At 39.8% G+C, this 24898-nt stretch overlaps 1 long non-coding RNA gene across 1 annotated transcript in view; it reads left to right on the top strand.

The window, feature by feature from the left end:
• Window positions 1-138: 138 nt before the first annotated feature.
• Window positions 139-24898, top strand: part of LOC128382681 (uncharacterized) — a 44530-nt gene continuing 19770 nt past the window's right edge. The window contains exons 1-2 of the long non-coding RNA XR_008323791.1: window positions 139-221; window positions 10506-10609. This is a non-coding gene — a long non-coding RNA (uncharacterized LOC128382681). The remainder of the gene's footprint in view (window positions 222-10505; window positions 10610-24898) is intronic.

The following is a 24898-nucleotide window of genomic DNA, read 5'->3' as shown; positions in this document are numbered from 1 at the left end:
TGAACTGTGACGCTATTGGTCGACCGAGCCACGTACCGTAGCAGGTAAGCTGACGTCACGAGACCGGTAAAAACATTTGGACACCTTTAGTCGTCTTTCAACCGGTAAACACTGTGTTAGTCTGCGCTCGTTACGAGACAACAACAACAGAAGACGAAGGCGTTCAGTGATATGCTACATGCTTCTTAAAAGACGACACATGCTGCATTACCTGTGTTACGGTGAGTTTACTGTCTCTTGTCCACCAGCACTGCACACTTCAATGTGCGACTTCTCCCGGCTTTTTCCAGTGTAGCAACATGCTGTGATTTTTTTTTCCAATGCAAGAAAAACTTATCAATTCATTTGTGGAGTAATATGCGATTCCACTGGCCCAGTTAATATTTTAAAAGGACCATTTAATGAACATTCAAACTCCTAATATGAACTCAGACTCAGATAATATATCCACAGGTGGCATTAACTGATTTGCTCAGTACTGTACTTAACTTTACTGTAGCCTACTGTATTTTTCAGTTTTATGCAACTTTATACAAATATTCTCCATTTATATTACATTTACTCCACTGTTTGACAGCCATGGTAGCTGGTTTAATGGTATTCTATGATTCACAAACATGATTAGTTTATAAATGTAAGGTTATCTATTAACATCCACAACATTAAAGTGATGCATAGGCCTACACAATGTTTTAAATGCATTTTGCTGAAAATGCGTCTTCTTTTACTACTCTACTACTAATGCGTAATTAAGTAGGCCTACAATATTGAATGCAGTAAAATAAATAATGTCAAGCTGATTGAGGTGAAAATTCAGCAATAAAACAATATCCTAATTATCAAGTATCTTTGTGTTGTGGGCAGGTATACACTGCAGGGCAGCTCTATAGCTCATAAAATTGTCCAGTTGTTGAATGTCCATATTCCATCACTCTCGACAACTTCTCCTTTCCCGACCTCTACCTCAGCTCTTTCATCTCCTCCCTCGCTGTCATTCCCACATTCCTTCCAGACTTTCCTCATCATCCCTCTCTGTCTTTCCCATCCACCCTCCTCCTCCTCCACCCTGCCTTCATGTCCATATATGCTCTTCTCCCCCAATTTCCTCCCCTTACATTTCTTTCTCACTAAATCCTGCATTATTGCATTATTGCATTACTCCCCACTCTCCCTTCTTCTGTTCTTGCTCTGTCTCTCGACCATCTCGTCATACCCCTGCTTTTCCCTCTTTGGCTTCCCCCAGAATAAGGCATGAAACTGGCTTTTGCTCCTTTATCCCCCCTCCTCCCTCTTTCAGCCTTCCTCTCTCCCTTCTGTCCAATCTTAAATCCCTCCTTCTGCCTGCTTTCTTTCTCTCTCTCTCCCTCTGTCCTCTTTCCCCAGCCAGAGGTTAATACACTCCAGGATGGCATTATTTCCTCCCTGGCCCTCCGACAATATAAAAATTCAGAATGGACAGCTCAATCCCTCTTCCATCTCAGATTTGATTGTAATGGTATTGCCTCCTGTCCCTGGGAGGCCCCTACCGCCTCGCCAACCCGGCCTTTATGACACTAAATGGCCAGGCTACAATTTTTCCATCTATTCAAAAAATTCTGTTAATAACTCATTTGGAATGAGACGTCTACACTCCCTGGGCCGTCTGCGGCCAGGTCTCTCACCCCTCTGTGCATAGGGGTCACAATATAGGCTACAGAAAAAGATGCAGGGCTGAATCACAAATGTAAAAGGTTAATTAATCTCTCTGAATTTACAATCCCCTTCCCCCATTCTCCTTGCACTCCAATTGACAGTCCCAAAGAGACAAAAATGTCATATTTACAACCTTGCATTGAGAAAGTGTTCAGCAATGCTCAGCAGTTGCTTGTCCGACTACTTTCCCCTCTCCAACTTTACAAGTGTGTCCATTCATCATGTGTGATGGATTTATGTAATAAAACCCATTTCATTTTCCCATACGATCCTATTAAATAATAAAATAATTATTTATTGATTATTCAAAAAGGTACATATGCGCGGGTAATGGCTTTGTACCACACCACTGGACCTGCAATAAATAAAGCAGGCAGAGGGGAGGCTTGAGAGAGAGAGAGAGAGAGAGAGAGAGAGAAATGAAGGAGAATGAAATGACTTTTGAACCAGTGAAATCTGGATCCAATATGGCCTCTTGCAGCGTGGATCAGGAAGGACATTATTCAATCTTCAGGAGGCTCATATGGGAGCGCGACCTGTGAATGGTTTTGATATACTGTATGGACCATAGAAATTAAAATACTGGGTCAGTGTCCTGCACATACAGCTAGTGTTTCAGATGTTTTTTTGACAGTGGTCAACCTTGAACCCCAAACTCATTTTAAAAATAAAAATAACATGAAACATTAGTTAGATTATTATGTTTTGTTTCATATTGGGTGATCAGATAGGGTTCTGCATGGTAGAGGTAGTACATTTGAGCAGGACACACTGCACACTGGACAAAGCAGTACAAGGCAAGGTTTTAGCTACTATCTTCTTTGCTTATGGTCCTGCAGTGTACTAGTGATGACATTATTGTTCTTTCATTTCTTTTCCTCAAAGAAAATACAGATCCACACATGTATAGACACCCTCCACTGTATATATAATGATCTCTCATATTATTTATTCACCATCAGTATCATGAACGTCCCCATCCTCGGCAGTGAATCATTTCAAAAGAGACACTTTAATGTCAGCCAGATATTACATCGAGGGTTTCCTAATAACCCATTTGTGTTTGGTCTTATCCTCGGCTAAAGTGCACTCGCTCTCCGTTGTCTTTTTCCTGGGCTTGTCTCAAGCCTCCTGCATGCTACGGAAAACAGATGCTATCTCGCCGATATTACTTCTCAAAGCACTCATATCCTCTCCCATGTTATTTTCTTTGATCTGCTAGGCTTGCTGCTCTTACATTTTTCTTCCTCCCACCCCACCGCCACCACCCGTCTCAGGCCCTCGCTCCCCTCCTCCCCTTTCCTCATTTTCCCCTCCATCCTCTATCCTCTTCCAGTGACCAGAGTGCAGACACAGACCGACTGGCCAGACTGTTTGGTGGCTGTGGACGTTTGAAATTCAGCTCATCTGTTCTCTGTCATCAGAGGGCAAGAGGTGCATAGTGGGTTGGACCTCTTAGATTCTCCATTTAATATGCTTTTGCCATCAGAGGAGGGCTTCATATCAGGGTTGAAGGTCAATTTACATCCAGTAAATAGTCCACTTAATTCAAAACAGGACCTGACAATGCAGTTACAACACTAGCAGCTTCATAAGGACCTTTTGGGCAAAGATCTTTACCTTATCTGACATTACTCTATGAGCTGACAGTGAATTAATGCACTTTGCATGTTTTTATCGAGCTGAAAGTCCATTTTCTGATTAGTCAATTGACAGATATATTATTTAAATTAAACAGCAATAATAATGCTTTTTTGAGGCAATTTTTTTTAAACATAATTAAAAGAAAAATACCAAAAATAATTTGGTTCCAGTTCCACAAATGTGAATAATTGCTGGATTACCTTTTAGTTGCAGGTTGTTGGTTGTTTGAATATGTATTAATGTTTCTAATTTCAGACATTTCATTGACCGAACAATAAATTGGTCAATAAGTCAATAATTTTCACATGAATTGATCAAGAAAATTAGAATCAGTTGTCGCCCTAGTTTGTTACGTAAAGATTATTTTAGTATTTTTGAGTTTGTGAGAATCCAGTTTGTATCATAGTCAAGCTTTATTGAGTTCACCGAGTTGAGGCATTTCAGCTCTTTGCATGGAGTTTGACAACTAATAATGGTTCACCTATTGGGGTTTGTCCTGGTAATATCATCGGTGACCAAATAATAGCCTCCACGCCTACATAAACAATAAAGTTCAAGGGAACAGAAATTCCGTTTTAAAGTTTGTTCAGCTGTAGTGTTGATCGAGAAAATCACTGCAATTCTTTTCATGCATTTCCATATTCATTTGAAGTCATTCCTCATGTGTTCTTTTGGATATATCCTCTAAATTATCCTCTAACATATCTGAATACATATAGGGGTATCTCTTTATCTAGAAGTGGATGATATGTTGGTCAAAACAGGAATCATAAGAGAATCACAAACTTTAGTGAACTAAAAAAAGAAGTTAGCTGTCCACTTAATGCAGACATTGTCCAGCTTTACATTCAACAGTCACACAGACATATAACCAAGCTATTTCGTCCAACACAGGTCACAAGCAGTGATAGCAGAATGAATATGTGGCAGTGAGGGCAGGCACAGGAGACCAGGGAGTCTTTTGGCTTTCTTAGGAGCAGCCAGGAGGGGGAAGCATCCCTCTTTGCAAGTGTGCTCCAAAGAAAAGGAAAGAAAAAGTAATTAAACAAACAATTTGCCAGGAAGTGTGCGTCTGCTTATCCAATCTTCCATACTCGCTTTTACTCTAATATATATAGACAGAAAAAAAGGGGTGAGGGGGGGTTGAAGATTGTTTGTTGTCTCCTCAGAGTGACAGTAAATGACACACATGTTTCGTTGCCCATTCATTTAACCTGCGCTGTGCTTATGAAGAGAAAGGGATTGAGAAACAAATTACGTAGTGTCATTTAATTAGGAGTTTTGCTGTGAGCAATAATCCAGTTTTTTTCCCCTCATAACCTTTAACTACTTAATGGGTTTGAGAAGCTATTACCTTTCAAGATTTCTGTTTTTAATTATTTGGAGTATTGTCACAGATATGAAATGTCAATCACACACCAGGATTAATGCTATCGTCTGAATATTATTTACTTATGTATTGAAGCTGTAGGAGTTCTGTCAGTCGACAGGTTTGCAAAGCCAACAAAATTGTGCAATATGCAAAATTCTGCTCTGTGGCCTATTTAGCGTTTCGCATTCCTTTATCCTTATACACTCCCATTTACTAACATAGCCTCATCTTAAATCCACGAGAAGCAGTTATTTACATAGATATTAACATTATATTTATGATAACCGCATGCCATGGTAAATCTCAGAGTAATATTAGAAATAAGCTTGTGTGAATCTTGGATCAGATTATAATAATGACTCAGTTTTAATATGTACAAACTCAATTTATAGTTTTCCTCCTTTGGCGTTTCTACTGTAGGTGTGTATGTGTAAAAATATAACCCAGGAGGTGTGTGTGTGTGTGTGTGTGTGTGTGTGTGTGTGTGTGTGTACTTGGATAACTCCACAGCAGAGGAACTACCTCTCACCCTGATCACGTTTAGGCAACACTGTGAAAGTGGCAGACAGAGTTTGTTTAGTTTACCCTGGAGGACATCGCAGTTCTCTGCCAACAGTCCAACCCACGTGCTGTGACATCAGGCCCAACTGTATATGCGTATAGCCTTAAATACACGAGGCATGTGAGGTACGCTTGATTTATTTTGCCTGAGACTCACAAGACCATGAGGGCCTGAATGCTGCTCAGTGCTGCTCATATGACAGCAGGCTCCATATCTGGCCAAATATTTAATATATATATTTTGAATTCTTAACTAAATGAAACAAAAATATATTAGTATCTGATATAGCTTGTCTGGAAGTTGACGCTTTGGCATTTGAGTGTGTGTGCAAATGTCTGGGAGGATAAATGAAGCGCACCTCGAGCAGTTCAAATATTTAAAACCTTATTCAAATAGATGTTTTCACCCAGGTTTGACACGGCTCTTAGCCTGGCGTGTTTCCTTCTCAGACCCCCCATGGCACGGGGCATGTAATCATCCTGAAAGTCTCTCTGGGTGTCTGCACTCTCATAAAGCAGGAAAATGGATCGTGTGGCCCAGGAAGGGAAAATGAAAGAAAAGGAGAATGAAATTACAGACCTGGCTGACTGCACAAATCATGCATATCATGTTTTATGGCTTGCCAGAAGAATTCAACACCTGTGGATCACCGTAGCTATAATTGTACATGAACGCACCAGGATGGGGGTGGGAGGAGAGCTGTGGTTTGTGTGTGTGTGTGTGTGTGTGTGTGTGTCACTGAATGTGTGAGTGTGTGCACCTTGTACATGTCTGTGTGTATACAAGGCTGTTTTTCTTGGCATGGTAGGGTTTAAGAGACACTAGGATAAGATGATAAAAGAAAGTTACGGGAACGCCTGTTGTTCACTTCTTCAGTACATCCTGGGTGAGCCGCCCACAGCCCACACGGCTTGCTCACAGAGGCTTCATTTACCATTGTAATTACCCTGTTTATTTACCCTACCTGCTTTTGGTGGTAAAACGGGGCCAATTCATCAGATCAGGACAATTTGGCCTGGCTTTGGCTGTGCCATTTACTTTAATTAAATGAGGCAATCAGTGAAACATAAATCACGATCTGTGTGACCACTGGCTCTGTTTAAACCTGGTCCTCTTCTTTAAAGCCAACGCGCCTCGTGCTAAAACCTACACACACACACTCACATACACACAAAAGCTACTGTAGCTCCTGAACCTGAGAATTAACCTTTCAACCAGTTTTTATTTATTGTCTCCAGTTCCAGATGCAAGCCTTTTTTTTCTTCTTGTAATTGTCAAGCAGGGAAAAAAAAACAAAAAAAACTCTGAAACATTTCTTTATCCTGGAAATGCTATGTTTAACTTATTTTGAAGTTTCTCAACACTTTCTTTAGAAGTATAGATGGCAGTATAGGAAGTTTGAGATGGCAATGTAGTGGATTGAAGAGTCTTCCCCTCTCCTCCTCTCCCTCCTCTATGCTGTGGATGCTGATGCTTGAGTCAAATTGATTACACCACTCCATCTGCATCATGACTGGCCTCCTCCTGTGTTTGCCGCCTCTGCCTACAGCACAGAGTTAGTGTACAATTACATATAGTTTAATATATCTGCCTGAGCACCTTTAAATAAGCATCACAAGTCCACAAGGTGATTTGTCTTCCAGCCCCATTACTCCATTGTACATCTTGATAGCCAGGGATCGCTCCTAGCTATGTTTAAGCATTAAATAGTGTATTATTATTTCACATAAATCAAGCTGAGATGTGAGGGGGGTATTCATAAATTTTGCATTACTCACAGACAGTATTTTAAAGCCTCTCTCGCTCTCTCCACCGCTTGGAATTTTGAGACCGAAGCAATTCTGCTCCTTGCACTTGATAGTACATTAAAGATGGGCATATCAGCGAGGTATATTCAAAACAACATGTAATGCAGTTTAGATTAAGTTTGAGTTGCTCCAACACATTCATCACAGCACTGTTTCCATAATAAGTACCCTTGCTTTTGTCAGTGATGCAGCCAGGCATATGCATCCTTACAATCAGGAAACATTGTATTGTTATTGTTCATGAATAATGGGGAAGAATACTAAAGTATTTTCTCCCATTAGTCATGATTCTGATAAATGGACTTTTATTATAGTAAAAGTTCATTTGTCATAATACTTTCAGAGTTAACTGTGGCTACTGAATCTCTTATCTGTGCTTGACAATGAAAGGGTAAAATTAAATATAAAGGTGAATTTTAGCCATCAGCCCTTTTCTTCAAGACAAGTGCCCCTGAACCCCCCCTCCCCCCCAACACACACACAAGCACACACACACACACACACACCCAGTCACCCCCCTGGATATTAGTCCTGTGTTTGTGCAAAACGTCTACTGAGGAAATGACTTCACTCAGGAAACTGGATGTCAGCTTTACACACGGGCAGGAGAGCTGCCAATGTTTTAGTCAGGCTGACAACACGTTCTTTTCTCAGCTCGTTCTCCAGTTGACTGTAAAGCTACAAAAAGTGACAAAGGAGGAAATTGGACTCGCAGTTGTTTTGGTTACTCCAAGGACACCTCGCACATTTGTTTCTATTTACTGTCTTATGCCTGGTTTTGTGATAGACGCTGATGTGCAAGTGAGAGACTAGGTTTAACTTGAGGTTAAACCTGGAGCTGTGTCACCGTCTGTTGGGGAGTCTGAGGTTACCGTTCAGTATTATGGGAACTGTGCAGCAGTATGGATGAAGCACATGGAGGTGCCAGCTTGGTGAAGAATCAAGCCTTTATGTACATATTTATCTTATTTTGCAGCTTTGAACATATTTACTCTAGGTTTAAATACCTTTTGACATGTTAAGTGTCTTCTTGTATTTACAAAAAGATTTCAGTGTGTCACTAGCAATAACACCTGAATTAACACTCAAATAACAGTCATTTTCACTTGCTCTGACACATGTAATAATGTTCAAGGATCCAAAAGACATTATGAATGAACCTAAGACATATAAAAATTACATAAGGCTCAGGAGTTAAACCAGTAAAATTCTAAAATATATCTGGAATATTACCTCAGACATACAGTAATACTGAAACAACACATGTCCATGAAAATTATACTAAACATAAATCAGCCCGCCCAAATTGTTTAAATAATGCAAAAGTCTCAGTTGTTTGACTTTTGTGATTTCAGGCTCACATTGCAACCATACACCACAATTAAACCTAATTTTCACTTTTAAAACATGCTTATCATTTTCTGCACATAATAATTATATGACCCAGTGGCCCTGGGGCTTCAGTGCTGCAACAAAGTCAGTCAAAAAAAAAAAAAAGAAAAAATCTTGTAAAAGTCATTGCAAATTGGAAATTGACTAGATGCCAGGACAGTAAGTTGAGGATTGGGGGGAGTAAGAAAAAATGTCTTTGAACTAGTTTTTGCTTGCAGAAATTGCTTCTGGGTTGATATTCTTTCAGAAGTGTTTCATGGCAATGAGAATTAAGAAATAAAGCGCAGCGCCAAATGATTCAGTGGAAGAATGGCACACACCCACAGGTATTCTGTTCACATGACATCACCCTGTGTAAAATTGACAACTTCATGTTTTTTAAAAACTTTTCTTCCCCTTTGACTAGGTGGGATTTCTCACTTTAAAAAAAAACACTTTTCAAGGGAGCAGCATCACAGAACAAAAAAAAGCCATCAATCTATCTCAGTTTTTAGTTTACACATGGGATTAAAGAATATTTGTATTGATTTTTAGTTTTTTTCCCTAGTCTTTTTTTTTATTGTACCCAGTCAAAGGTAGATATTTTAAGCCTTTTGTTCTAAAGCAGAACCACATCAAGGCATATGTGAGTGAGATCTCTATCTTTCTCTACCTCACCCTTCATTTCTTGGAAGAACATGTCTTCTGACCTTGACATGTGCAGGCTGGCTGCATGTTCCCCTTTCAGTGCACTCTCACCTCAGCTCATGAACTGAAAACTTCGCTCCTGTCAACCCACTCTCTCATGATCACTCTGCCTCCTTAACACACGCACACACACACACACACACACACACACACACACACACACACACACACACACTGGCAACCAATACCTGGGAGGATAAATGCTCACTTAAATTGAATAAACATAATCCAGACATGCTCCATTCCAGCCTGTCTGTCATGGACACACAAATGTGCAAAGATTAGATGTCAGCTGAAAGGCCTGCGTTAGATAAAAGAGGATTCACAGCTCTCTTGATAAACATTTAATCCATCATCAGATAATCAGTGATTTTACTGAACCGGTTTCATTACTTCCTTTGTTATCTTTTGATTATAGATAGCAACATATATCACATACATTCACACAAGGGTTTCCTGTATTTTCCCCACATTCTTGTTATTTGCTTGTATTGCTGAAGAGATATTACACGTACGTACATTAGAAGTGATGTGTTTATCCATCTCTTTGAGGTGTAAATGAAAATACTCTACATATATCACCTGAATTCTGTCTTGTTTGGTAGTGTTATAGTTTAAACATTGCACAAACACAGAGTTAAGAGTCATTAACTGCTGTTGCCCATCCCTCTTGTTGCTCCCTACGCTCTGATGTTCTCTCATGTTAAAGTGAAGCATCTGCCTGTCTATCATCTAACCGTATGGGCTCTGGGTGGGGCAGGATTCCACTCTTTTGAAGTGAACTTGTCATGGGAGATCTGCATCACCGCGGCTCAGTACAATCACAGGCTCAAGATTAATTGTTTGTGGTGCACCACTTCAAACATTTTTAGACTGCATTATGGCATGAACTTTTGCAATACCCGTCATCACCAATATACACACCTGCACACGCACAAGCACCATTTAAAAAAAAAAAAAAAAAAAAAAAAAAAAAAAGAAAGAAAGAAGGGAACGCTCACATTCCAGCGTGGCTATAAAAGCATGCTCAGATGCACACACACATGCTTTTTGAGCCCATCAATCATCAAATACAGTTATGTATTTACTTGGAAATACATACACATTTACAGATGCACACATACACTTACAGATGTATAAAATTACACTGTAATGTGTATTGACAAGTAACACCCCCTCTCCCCTCCAAATACACACTCACACAAGCATACATGACTCCAAACAGACTGCAGTAACACAACATTAAGCGGTTTTCTCTTCTGTTATCTCCAGCTTCCTTTTTGCCCTTTGGTTAAACATTCTCTTGGCATGCATGATCTCATTTAACTTTGATTTCCTCTTTTTCCAGGACGGCATCCTCGATGGTTCCAATTTCCAGCCCATTCCCCAATTTTCAACCCCAATGACAGACAACACACGCTGGAATGGCTGTTTAGCTAAGGAAGGGAATTGGTAAGTGATGATTTTAAATGCTGTTTAAGATAAAAAGGAGAGTTTGGAACAGATAAGAATTTGCCTGGGTAGAGAGCAGGAAGCTTGGAGATACTGGTATGAATGTGCTGTTTCAGTGGCTGCATGCCACATATGTGATTTATGTTATTGAGCTTGAGAAAACACTACTTAAGCCTACTGCTAGTTTGACAGAAATGACAATTTTATTAATAAAAACAAGTTATTCTAGTAATTGATTTATTCAGTCTGAATGAGTATAATTGAGGGTGTATGTTCGTCTTTCATACACACATATTCTTAATAAGTAAAAAAGTATCACTGTGATTTAAAATAATTCTACCACACTGTTAAATAAAACATTTACTTGTTTTCTACATAACAATTTTGCAACAATATGATCTGATGTGATCTCTGAGGTTTGTACATTATACTCTATATTAAATAATATATCAAGAATGCAAAGTAGTTTGAAATGGAGAAATTGTGTTCAATTTTAAGGATTGGGTTGTAAATAAATGCAGGAATAACACAACTTTTCATCTGCCTTTTTGCAACATTTCCTCTATTACATTAATGTTGTCCATATTTAATTTTGATGTCCACACATTGCCTCATTTTTGTAAATATTTATTTCATCAACAGTTTGTAATCTATCCGTGTGTAATGTTGTTACGTTTTTTTTTTTAAATTCTCTATCAAGACTTTAAAATAAAAACAGTCCAGCATAAAGTCTAGAAAATAAAAAAATAAAACATTTGAGCTTTATTACATACAATGCTATGTGTGCTGATGGCGCCCTGCACAATCACAATATTGACTTAATTTGTTCCTGATTAACCTCTCGAGTGTGGAGAATGTGTCCAGCATGAAGGGTTTTTTGTTGGTTGAAAAGAGCAGCTCATTGTAGAGCTTTAAGTGGTTTGTGTAATCCCCTATAACCAATACCATGAAGCCAAAGGATTCTGAAAGTCTGTTTTCACCACATTTTGAGTAGGAGCGAACCTGGGAATTCTCTCTCTCTCTCTCCCTCTGCATCTCTCTCCCTCTCTCTCCCTCTCTCTCCCTCTCTCTTCCCAACTCTGTCATGAAACAGAGCACCCCATTTCCATATCAATCGGATTAGTTCCAAGACCAGGGAAGTAGGAGTAATGTAAGTAACCGTACAAATTTAAATATAGGACATCAAAAACATTGTTAGGCATCCATTTATTTTTTTAAGCAGCCCAGGCTCTCTGTGTCTCTCTGTGAAGATGAGATGAAAATGCATCTCTTCAATTTTATTTCCATTGTAGTTTGAAAGGTGCTGAACACCACAGTGTTTTAACACACTCAATGTGCACCCGGCGTCCCGCTGTTCCTGTGTGCTTAACCTCGTTTGTGAAATGAATATGTCGCATCAGGCAATGCACTTGTTCAAAATGCAAAATCAAAAACCATTTCAGGTGGGCAGCGTTCACACAGAGCTGATTGTTTTTGAACATTTGTTCAGAAACACACGGTGTAAGGGTAGGTTGCTCCTGGCTCCTCTGGTATTGCTGCCAGCCGACGCCACACAGTTATGGTTAAAGATTTAGTTCATAATGTAATCAAAAATCTATTTATTTCAAATTCACATATGTTGGAGTTTAGTGTATTAATGGATAATAAATATATTTGCTGTGGTGTAACACAGATTTATCTTTTCATCTGCGAATAAAACCTCCAGCTGTGATTTTCTTATATACTTAAACACTTCCATGATCTTTTGGGAATTTGTTTGAATAAATTCCACATATCTAAAACACTTGAGACTTAATGTTTTAAATGAGTTTTAAAGAAAACTGACATCATTATTACGTGGATATGACGTACTGTGCATGATCTATTTCCTGTAACTCTTTTTTGAAAAGCATAGTTAGAAAGATTACACAAATAGATGTTATTCAAATGTACAAAAAGTCAACTTGCTAAAAATACCACAGTGTTAAAAGGTGGGAAGACTTGCTTAAAAAAAGTTTATTTTGCACAGTGGTTCACAGAAATGGAGGGAAGTGCATCTGTCTGTGTGTGTATGTGTGCATGTGTGAGTCGCAAAGAGATCATTCAGCAGTCTGCGACATGCTAACTGATCTGACCAGCCAATAGCTCCCTGTCCGGATGAGGAGATGGATAGATGGATGCCTGCCTGTGCCTCTACAGCCCTTTATGACTTAGCCCGTCTCTCTGTAATTGAAAAACTAGCTAGGCTGTGTTATCTTGGGATTTGTCCCTTTTATAATGCAGCTTCAAAACAGGAAAACCAATAGTGGGAATAGACCCCGAATGTAATTAATTTCGTGGGGGCGGGGGGTGTGGGTGGTGTGTGTGTGTGTGTGTGTGTGTGGGGGGGGACTATTATTGCAGGAGGAAGAATTCTAATCAGTTGCAGATTCCTTCCTGTTTGGTTAGCGTGACCGTGGCCAATTACCAGTGAACTCTGTGTTACAGTTTCACTTCCTGTGCTACCCAAAGAATGGACTGAGTACGGCGCTGCAGAGCCTGGCAGGGACGAAGAGAGAGAGAGAGAGGGGGGGGGGGGGGCAGGAGAGAGAGAGAGCAGGAGAGAGGGGAGGGAGAGAAAGACAAAACGAGACACGTGAAGATGAGACTGTAGGAAAGTAAACAGAGCAAAGGAAGGGGAAGGAGAAGGAGAAAAAAAAACGGGAGGGAGAAATCTCCAGCCAGATCTAAGGTGCGCAGACATGAAGGCACATACGTCCTTTATCCACCTAATATAGAACATGACATGTGGTTTACAAAGGAAATGAAAGGATTTTGGATCTGACTTCTCTCGCTGCTTGAGCTGTTCTCAGGTAAAGGCTGAAACTGCAGAGCAACAGACCAAACTCAAGTCACAAATGCAATAACGCATAACTCAATCATTGCAGCGATGCTATCAAAAGACACAATTTGGCATTGCTGTTTTCTTCTAAATCGAATTAAACCACTGGACTGAACAACTGAATGACAATTGCTAAGGCATACCTGAATTTGCATAAAGTGTCCTTATTTTTCAGTGCATAGAAGTAACTCAATATGCTTTGGTACTTCCTGGGAATTATACTGCTTTTGCTAAAGGCTTGCAAGAACACCAGTTTACACCATACAACATTCTCAAAACGTCAATCACACTCATTTTTTTCAGGCCTTTTTCCTCAATTGCTCATTTTTCGTGTGACTGTTTGCTTATTTCATTAAATGTGCAAAGACACAAGATTTTGGTGGAACGCCAGAGACATTAAAAAGACAAACTCTGCCACAGAGATTACCGGTGACGATGGCTGACAACCTGACCTGCCAAAATGGCTCCCTTTGGTTTGATCCCGCTCCTCAGTTCTCCGCACTCGCTCTCTTTCGCTTCTCCAGAGGGGTCTATTCCCATAGTTTCCCCTCTGTAATAGTTTTTTGGCATATTACTCTCCGCGATCCACCCCAGAGGTCTCCCATAATTCACTTTTGATATCATTGTTTAGCTGTAGAATTAGAGGGAGGGGGGGAGTGGTGGTGGGTGTACACTGGGAACAGGCAATCAGGATTGGCAGTGGGACATTAATTCATTCATCGTGGCTTGATGTGATAGACCTTTCATTGCAGGCATGAAGCATGGTGTTTTGGATCGAGGGCTTGTTCAGTGTTCAGCGTTGCTTAGCTGCAATAGCGGGACATGATTTAATATCTTGGAAATGTATTGATTCCCTGGAATATTTTACTACCGCTGAAGCTCTGATTTCCGACTTATTACCTAATTGTAAAGTGTAGCACATTTTTGATACCACAATATCCGGCACTGGTAGAAATGCAGCTGTTGAAAAATGATCAAGATACTCGGAGTGATAAGAGCATATAAATACTGGAGGGGATAAAAACAAATTCCGCATTTTACTAAAATTCAAGAAATCTGTTTTATATTACCAAAGAGACATGACATTTATTACCATTTTCCTGCACAGTTGAAAACATCTCAAGGGGGGACCAATACTGTAGCAGTTACAAGTGGAATAAACAGCTTAGAAGATGTTCGAAGGATGATGCACATAACTGGCAATATGAATGTGAATTCCCTGGGAAGCCTACTTTACACACACACACACACACACACAGACACACACACACACACACACACACACACACACGCACACAAAACATGAGAAATGGGCTAAGTGCCATACTATTCAGTGTGAACTGGAGGGTCCAAGTCGCTAAACTAATCCTAGTACCACAGGATCCTACTTCTAGCCCCGTCTTTTGCTGCAGCTGCCTGGGATCATTTCACAAACACAAGGTATTCCTGGAAGAATTGATTCTGTTAGATAGTACATTGATCACACACATCGCCTGTGGACAGAAGATGGCTTTACAAGCAATAAGATGGGAGACAATTATATTATTTTAGTGAAATAAGACAGAGTACAAGCGGTGAGTGCCAATAGCTTAGGCAGAGGGGGGGGGGGGGGGGGGGGGGCAGGGGGGGGCAGAGGCAGCCACAGAGGGGGCTGCCTCTGTGTGTTTGTGCTCCATCCTCAAGTGGCACGGTAATCCACTAAACTTTCCTCCACCCGCTTCTCTCAATGCAATCAGGATGCGAAGGCTCACCAGTGATTGCGTTCATTTGTAAAAGCATCCAAGCCAAAATTGAACCCCAAGGCTGATAAACTATAAAGATGCTGATCAGATCGCGGCTAAGGAGTCCACACTTGAGGGCACAAGGTGTCAGGGCTGGAGCCAAAAGAGCAATGACTCTGTATACCTCACTCGGAGCCAGGCGGCTGCCCCGGAATACAAACAAGAGGAGAGAAAAACACATAAAAACGACAACAAACTGCAGTAGGATTTTTCATCCCCCAGCATCTTTCAGAGGCAGAAGGTATTATCTGTTCAGCAGATTAGCAGTTTTTCAGATGTTTTTTTTTCTCTCCCTCTCTCTCTCTCTCTCTCTCTCTTCTTTTTATCGACTCTATTGGTAAATGGAGTGCATTTATCGTTTGAGCTTTAGCAAATGCACTGCGTTTTATTGATGAGCTCTGTGTGAATTTCATAATGCATCTCAAGAAAAGTAGAAGGCCAAAAGAGATACCGTTCAGGGAAGTCATATGTCTCCCACCTTGCAACAGAATATTATAACCGATTTATCAGAATGGAAAACAATAGATAATTCTGCAGAGTGAATCGTGTGCTCTGAAAAAGTCCAATCCATTTTGTTTTTATCGTATGCTCCACAGTCGTGCCTATATAGTCACTGCACTTTAAGAGTTACCACAACTTTTCGTCTGCTCCACAGTTATCTCTCACAGCTATTGCGCTGTCTCACGCTAAATGAACAGTGTCATTACTTTAAACACACACATATCTAACTCTGCTAAAGCACAGAGATTGAGGACAGACAGAGAGGGAGAAAGGGAGGATCTGAGGATGTTTTTTTCTTCTTCATCCTCGTGGCCCCAGTGCGTTAAATGTCAAAGAGCAGTCAGCGGGAGAGACTGATTCCAGGAGGCGATGTGAATGGGACGATTGAAGACCCGCTTTGATTGACAGCTCTTCCTCTCTTGCTCTGCCCTGAGGGTGATTGACAATGTGGTTCATCTCACATTTTGTGACTGAGCTAATCCAGTAAATTCCTACCAGACGCAGCACAACTCAGCAGAGACCTGCCGCTCCTTTCCCAGGTGGAGTTTTTATTTTATCTCTTCCTCCCCAAAATAAATGTTTTTCCATCTGTGGCACTGAAAACAAACCAGCGAGGGGGGTGGGGGGGGACTATAATTAAGTGTAAGTACATAATTAAGCGAGTTTAGAAAAGTGCTAGTTTTCAATGAATTAAAATGTAGACTAATTACATGTGGGAATTAGCCTGCTGTTGTGCTAGTGATTAATATTGTCATAGGTTACTGTCTCAATATGCTGCCAGTTGGAAATGGGATCACCTTACTGGAACGATTGATCTCTTGCCAAGTTCAATAATTAATTGACGCAACAACCACTGACACACAGCTATCTCGCACGGCGCCCCGCGTGCCCACAAGGTGCGCTGCTCGTCCTCTCGACCTTGCACCTGTATTTTGATGTGTGCCGTTTCCCAGAAATCACTTCCGCCGCACTGCAGCTGGCTTTTCAAAAGAGGAATGAAGACAGAAGAAAGAGAAAACAAAATACAGAGAGACAAGAGTCAACTTAGAAGACGTAGTTGTAGGGTGTGTAATCAGGATCGCAGTAGCGGCTGTGGGCTTACAGCAGTCACATGTCGTGACCCACATTAACGCAGCCACCCAATAAGGACTGGAACGTAAGAAATATTTGACACTTTCATTAATCATCATTCCTAAATGATGACTCTGTGAGGGTATTCATTTAAGCGTGATTAATTGCAGAGCGGGCCTAATCAAGCAATGAATTACCTGCCTAACCTTTTGCAGGAGGTTGGTGTCAAGTTAAAGCAGTGGAACCCAGTGTGGTTAACTGTGTCAAGAAAAATTAAGAGGAGACAATAATGAGCATCGGTTATAGACACTTGCTTTAAAGAAAAAGATGTATTCTGAGTAGTGAAAACTACTAGAAAGAAGTACATATTATTATGTCCACCCACCCCCACCCCTCAAAGTGTGAACTGATAAAAGAGTCAGATAATCAGTGGTAGTGAAAAATATATTACATACACCCTAGTGCTAGTTACAAACATCAAACGTGTTTTAATGTATTAAATATAACCTTGGCTTTGTTTCTCATGCTGTTTCCATAAATTGTAAGCCTTTTTCTGTTGAGTAAATTCTACAACCCCTTGATATAGAAAACTGTTTCAAAACCAGCTAAACTGTAAAATTCATGGCCGTTAGCCTGAAAAAAAAAAACTTCTCTTGCTGCAATGTTGATATTTTAGATATACAAACTTCCTCACTTGAATGATTAAAGTGCAGCGGTGTCATTAATAATTCTCTGTCTTCATGCAGTTGGCTCCTGTGTTCTGTCTAAGCACAGCCCAGAAGACAATACCCCAGTGTGTGCAGATCAGGTGTTCATCTTCTAAGTATGATGAAAGCCTCACCAACCAGTTGTGACAATGGCAAAGTGAGATAATAGCCCACCGAGATGAATTGAGAATGACTTGTACAAGCATCGTACTTGTATGAGGCATTGCACACTGCAAATGGTATGCTTTTGAAGTCAGAGAGAGCGAGGGGTGTGGTAGACTTTGTCTGGTCCACCTCACTGTCTTGTGTAAGTGGCTCTGTGTTTATGCTTAAAATAATGCAGTTTCTTATATTGTGCAGACTTTTTATAGCCATGACACTCAAAGAACCAAAAATATGACTGAATCCTTGAAAAGAGAATAAAAGAATTGCATTAAAATATACTCCATGATTCGACCTGTGCTTCAGAGCCAATGCTCATTAGAGACAAATATTTAGTTCACATACACAAATGAGCCCCTCATAATTGAACGATTTTATGCACAATTCAAATTCAAATCATTCCTTCTTGACACAGCCAATACATCTGTCACGCAGCTCCTCATTTTTTTGTTGAATAATTAAAAAAAGAAATAGAGAAACATACTAATGAGAGAACCTTACTTGAGGGCTTTGCCGCTCCACTGACTATCATATTAATGTATTCCTGTGTGAATTAAACGCATCATCAAACACCTAAGTTCCCTCCATATTTTCCTCTGAAGACGAGGGCTGGACACCGGTGTCTACCTTGCCCTCTGCAAAAATGAAGGGCATTTTTCATTATTACACCTCTTGTGATTACTTGTTAATAGCCATGTAGTAAAGGTCTCCCCTCACTAAATTGACAAAAACACTGAGAATTTAGCTTTTTATGAGAATGACATTGTTTCGGTCAGTGATTAAGTCATTAAGATATGTTAAAGTGAATTTAAAGTGATATGAAGATTTATTACACCTTACATGGCATTGTGTGTCATTTTATATCTGTGAAATGTTTCATATTTATAAAAAGAATCCCTGATATATAATATTCTTCTGTCTGTAGATTGTTTTCATGTTATTAAAAATACTTAATATCTACAAAGTTTGATTTTTTTTGTGAACACCAGCCGTCAACAGTAGGTTTGCTTCTTCTTTCTCCTCTTTTCTGCCTGAAGCTGTGGTGACTGCCAGTGTAATCTGTGCCTGACTTTTCTCCACCTCCTTAAACCTCTCTCTATTCCTCCCTCCCTCCTTCCATTCTATCCATTCATCCCTGTCTTCCCCTTTTTACTCACCACAGACTGACAGTCATCAGAGCTCTTTTCTCTCAGTGGCTGACAGCTTGAACTGGCTCATTAAGGCAAATTGGGAACGGGAGACTAAACTGAGCATGCAGAGTTATTTTAGAGGCCGCTTTGTGAAAGAGCAAACATGCCAGCTCATGCTCCATATAATGGCTTGTCCAGGGTTGAAGAAATATGTTAGATTTAATTATCATAATAGACCATTACTGCTAAGGGACTAAATGGGCAAAGTCTTAGCAGAATGTGCCTCAAGATTTTGCTTCACTCACTCAGCTGGAGGAGTCTGGAGATAAGGAAAGTTAATTGTTTTTTAAAATTTGAAATAACTAACACCAAGAAAATCAGGTTTTTCTTACATATGCGCCAAACAAAGCATAGAAAGTACAAAGCAACAAAGCATGCAGTTAAGGTGGGACTGAAATCATAGTTTGAATATTTTGAATAGATTTGCCCATAGCTGTTCGAGAGCAAAGCAGGCAATTTGTGATTGATCACGTCCCACAGGGGCGACAGCCAGCATGCCATTTAGACACAACAAACGGTGTTGGCTACACTAAACTAAGCTCACACAACCTATGCAGATAGCACAGTCTTTCATTTTAACATGTGCATGCTAAACCTGGCTGATAAACGATTTGCCTAGCAGCACTTCCGTCCATATTTTATCACGGCAGACAATGCTCGGTGGCGTTGCCAGACTTGGTGTATATCGAGTACTCAGGCAAAAAAGCTTCTCCTCAACCCCTCAACAGCTTGGCTCCCATAATTAACTTCCACAGGACTGATGGGAGACTAAGTCAGGCAACAGGAATAGAATAAAATCAAATACAATTGGATTTGTAGAAAAGGTGCAAAAGCAGAAGAAGAAGACCCAGACATTAAAAACAAAGAGAGTACAGACTTTCAGTATATAGACAAAGATTACATTTGACAGACAGAGGTCTTGGGTCAGTCATGCTTGAAGCTCATTCCTTGTTGTGCAGATAACCTCCGTCATACAGCAAGCTCCTGTTGAGGGCAGAAATGGCTGAAAGGATTAATGAATGTTTATACTTAAAGCTCTGCAGTTGCTAAACACTGTGAAAAACCATTAAGCCGTGGCACACAGGCAACATTTTAAGCCAGTATTTTGAATATGGCAATTTTGCCAACAAATATGAGCAGGGTAGAATGTTAACTGTTTATCCAGAGGCTACTGTGGCTGGTAAATCTGGAGCTCCAGTGATACTTTTTTTTTTAACAAACTGATTTAAAAAATAAATAAATAAAAGAACCTCCAAATTTGATAATGTGTCAGATGAGTCACAGCTCCAAATACAACCATAATATAGTGTATTTTTTGTTATATTAAAGGTTTATGTTATAGCGTTAAAGCACAAGAGTGATGCATAGTATTGTGTTCATGTGAACTCAATGCAGTGACAGATACAGACCCAAATGTTGCCTTTTTTGTTTTTTGTTTTTTACAACAAAACATAACATATAATAGATCATCTAAATGGCTATACGTTTTCTATTGACTTAAAAAGCAATCAAATAAAAGTATAGTATATGTATAAAATTGTAATAAAGGTATTATTTATTTATTTATATATATATATGTATATATATATATATATGTGTGTGTGTAGAGCTAAGACTTGAACATAAAGACACAAATGATATATATTTTTTACCAACAAGTTGTTGAAATTAAATGACAAAGTAACTTGTTTGGACAGTAACTGCCCTTTAGAAGTGTGTTTTCTCATAACATAATTTGTCTGTGCCTTGCTGAACTGTTACAAATCACTTCTGAAAATAAATCATGTTTATGATGTGACCACGCTTTGGTTAAGAGCTAACATGACTTTGCTAAAGTTAGGTAAACACTGTGGTTTGGGCTAAAATGACTACTTCTTTTTGTTTAGGACTTTTGTTGTCATGGTTATGGGATGACTGCGGCCGTGGTTTAAAGAAACCAACATTCTCTCTGTTGGCAGGAAACGGGAAATGAACAACAATCTCCTGTGTTCAAAATGACACTTTGTCACTTGAAAGAAAACATATGTTTTTTGGGGGAATTTGCTGAATTGACTAATTCTGTCAGAGCCACATTTTGATTGGCAGTTCATTGACCTGTTCCTTGTTTGCGCACGGATTCTTACACACACACACACACACACACACACACACACACACACACACACACACACACACACACACACACGTATGCATACACAGACATCAGAGCAGATCGCTCAGTCTCTGCTCTTCCTCAGTCTGACCTTAACCAGACAGAGCTTCTTCTGGAGGCCCCAGGTGACTTTTTGACTCTCTCTGATTGGACAGATCCTGTGCGTGCTTTCTGTTAAAAGGCATCATTAATAGCCAGCGTACGACCTCTGACCATCCCTTTAAATCATTAGCTGGCCAACTGATGGTTTCTATTTACCGTCCCCTTCGGAGTTCTTTACACGGATAGAGACTTGTTATTATGAGGATATTGTGACACTGGAGTTGATCATACTTAGTTAATAATATTTGGGCCTTTAATTTAAATTGTAATCAAATTGAATATAAAAATGATATTTGTCTTTTTTAAAACATATTTAACAGTGATTCTTGATAAGAAAATATTTATTCAGAGTCAAAAAAAGGTCTAAAAAAAAAACACTGTTTTTAGTGACTTCTCTTTGTAATTAATATAGTGATAAAAATAGTATTTTGGTCTCACACACATATAAAAACAATTAAATAAACGCTTTTTTTGTTTTCATGGAGTGACGATCCAGAAGAAAATGAATAAGCTGGTATGATCAGAAAAATGAGAAATTAAGTGAAATGATGACTAAAAGTTTTATCTTTAAAGTCTGCACACACCTGCTTGCATAAGTGTCAGTGCGTTCATCCACACGTGTGTCCATTTATGTATATGTCTGCATGCACACAGTATGAGGGAAAAGTTTGGACACACCTTCCTATTCACTTGAATGAGAAAGTGTGTCCAAACTTTTGACTTGTGTTGTATAAATGAGATAGGAGGGTAGCTCCCATTCAGTAACCTATCACTTAAATCTGGCTGCGGGGCACAAAGTCCATTTGTCACGTCACGCTTTTGTTATCGCGCTGCTCTTCAGAGAAAACAAACAACAAAGAGCACAAAAGACCTCCACAGAAAACCGCTGCCTCATCCAATGAGAGGTTGGCATTAGATATGATGGGGGAGAGAAGAAGGAGGAGGAGGAGGAGGAGGAGAAGGGAGATGTGTGATTAAATGCGTGTGTGTTTGAGTGTCACTGTGTGAGCGGGTGTACGGCATGTGTTTGTGAGTTTTCATAATGTGTGTGTATATGTGTGGAGGTGTGTATGGGAGGTGTGTTAGGAGGGTACCCGGAGCCTTGCCTTACCGCCCCCGTGCCTAAATCATGTGTACAAGCTGTTTCCAATAAACTGTTAAATTTGATAAAGAGGTCTGGTATTATATTACAAAGCCTAGAGGGCACTCGGACCTCTGCTATCATGAATACATTTTGCCTGATAATAATGCTGTGACTCCAATCGCTGCCACAGGAAAAACTGCTACCCTCCTGGAAATCAAGTTGCGAGGCAGGGTGACACCTGTATAAATGGACAGGTGATGAGATTATAATATATTTATGCTTTCTGGGTTAGCGTTAAGGGACTTCTACAAGTGAGCGTGAGTAACACAAGGGGCTGGAGGGCGCAACTGGGAGTGTTATGGGGGGCAAATCCTCTCACCTCACAGAGAAGAGGGCCTTTTATTCATGAGGGAAAAGCTGCAGAGATATACAGTGGCATTTGGTTATAAGTCATGTATGATACACATGGAGATTCTGAGAAAACACGGATTGATTCATAAAAAGAAATTGATTGTGTTACTACTGACAGTACTGTGCATGAAGAAATTCAATAATTGAACGCATCTATAAATATAAGAAACTGAACCTCTCAAAACCTTTACACTGCAGCAGATACGCACACACAACAAAACAAGAAAAAAAAAGAGGGTTCCTGCCATCCCAGGATATGAGAATTCATTACTGCGTTAGCAGTGGTGTTACTTGGTATTCCCGACTGCACCAGTCTGTCCCATATCTCTGGACTCCATACAGTATCTAGGTAGCTAAGAAGGTAGGCAGGTGATGAATGTTCGGTAATTGTAAGAGTTCAGTGGTGAAAAGATTCAAATCCATGACAGTGAGAAATGGAAGAGAGCCCCGGGGGAAATTTCAGGCTGTGAGGAAGTGCATCCAACCTGTCTAAATAACAGATCACACCTCAACTTGGTCACTTGCTCAGAGTGTGCTCTCTGATATTAGAAATGTGCCTTTATTGCAAATGAGTGCTGCTGTGCAATCCAGTAGAGCAGCTTGTTTTTGTTACACAGTTGTTCAATAGTATTAAAGCTATTACACACAGGGGATTAGGTTAGACTTTTGGCAGATTTAAATTTCAGAAAATAAATGATAATAATTTGTTAAAAAATACCTCCAGAGTATAACAATAAGCAAGGGGAGTGCCCTACATTACTCTACAGTACTCTAGCTGCAGCTTTGAAATGGCTGAGGTTTTCCCAGAGAACACCATTTGCATAATTATAGTACAAATGGACTGTTGAAGCCCTGTATTTGGGTGGGTGCGCCCTTGTATCTGCATGCATACAAGTAAGTAAGTGAGTGTGAGTGTGTGTGTGTGTGTGTGTGTGTGTGTGTGTGTGCATTGTAAATAAGTTTGTGTGTGCTTTGTTGCATGCATCTGTGCTTATGCGTGCAGCACAATAACAGACCCAGACTAAATGCAGTATGTCTGCGTTTGCATTTACAATTCTGCTCATGTAGGCCTTTGGCTGTCAGTCAGGACTGCAGAAAAGTAAATATTGGTTAAATAAAACTTTAATCACATTCATTTTAATCTTAACCAATAATCAGCACCTTATTTAGGCATGCAGTTTTAAACCACATCCCACCAGGCTCAAGACAAACACTCCACTCATTACCAGGCAATGTCAGATTTGGCCGGTGTGCCTCTGACTCTGACGGGATATTTTTATGACTCACTGTAAAAGTCAAAATTAAATGCAACAAAGAAAGGATTTTGCCTGGCGAAGAGCTCAATCAATTACTAAGGCTGTTTTTTTATGAGTTATTACGACTAAGCTGTGATTATTATCAGTATTGTTATCAGGGATTTTATAAGATCAGAACAAGTATTTGTGTGTGTGTGTTTGTTCAATTGCACAAAAACCGGCTTGTCTTTATGCTTATGTGCACGGATTGCAAGTTGCTGTGTCATATTTACACGTGCACTTTTTTTTTTTTCCAGAGTGCTTATGCTCTGCAGGCCTTATTATCTGGCTGTCATTATTTCATTCACCCTCTATTTGACATCGCACCACTTAATCAGTCAAACTTCAGTCATGAAGCGAAACATGCCTTATCCCATTCAACATGAAATGTCAGGTAGCATTTTACTGACAGCGGCAAACATATTTAATTGAACCAGTTTGTTCACCCAATCAGGAGGTTGTGAGCAAAAAGTAAAGTCTTGGATCTTTGCACTTATTGAGCAGTCAAGTTCTTTCATGTAGCTGGCAACACATTGTCATTCCCGCTGGAATAGTGCATTAATTTACCCATCAAGAACGGACAAGACCGCAAAAAAAAAAAAAAAAAAGCTCACTTCATCAACAAGTGGCTGTCGCTGCCTTTTATACCATTTCAGTGTCCTATTTAATGAGTTTTCACAGATGCTGGAAGATAAATGATATTCTGACTATGAAAATGATATTCTGACAATGAAAAATGAAGGCTGATGATAAATACCTTCTGTGGCTATGGCACTTTCAACAAAGTTTTATAACTTTATAATCAAGGATGCCGCTTTGGTTACAGTAACATTGCATAAATCATCAGGGATGCTTACACAGAGCAGTGCCTGCGGGTATTTCCCAAAGCGTCAGGATAAAGCTTTTTACTAATAATACTGGAATACTTCATCACGTAGTCACAGAAAACTGCACAAGACATCAAATGACAGGA

This window comes from Scomber japonicus, chromosome 21, assembly GCF_027409825.1.
Source record: "Scomber japonicus isolate fScoJap1 chromosome 21, fScoJap1.pri, whole genome shotgun sequence".
NCBI lineage: Eukaryota > Metazoa > Chordata > Actinopteri > Scombriformes > Scombridae > Scomber > Scomber japonicus.
The sequence above is the reverse complement of the archived record's forward strand: the minus strand, read 5'-3'. Positions and strand labels throughout refer to the sequence as shown.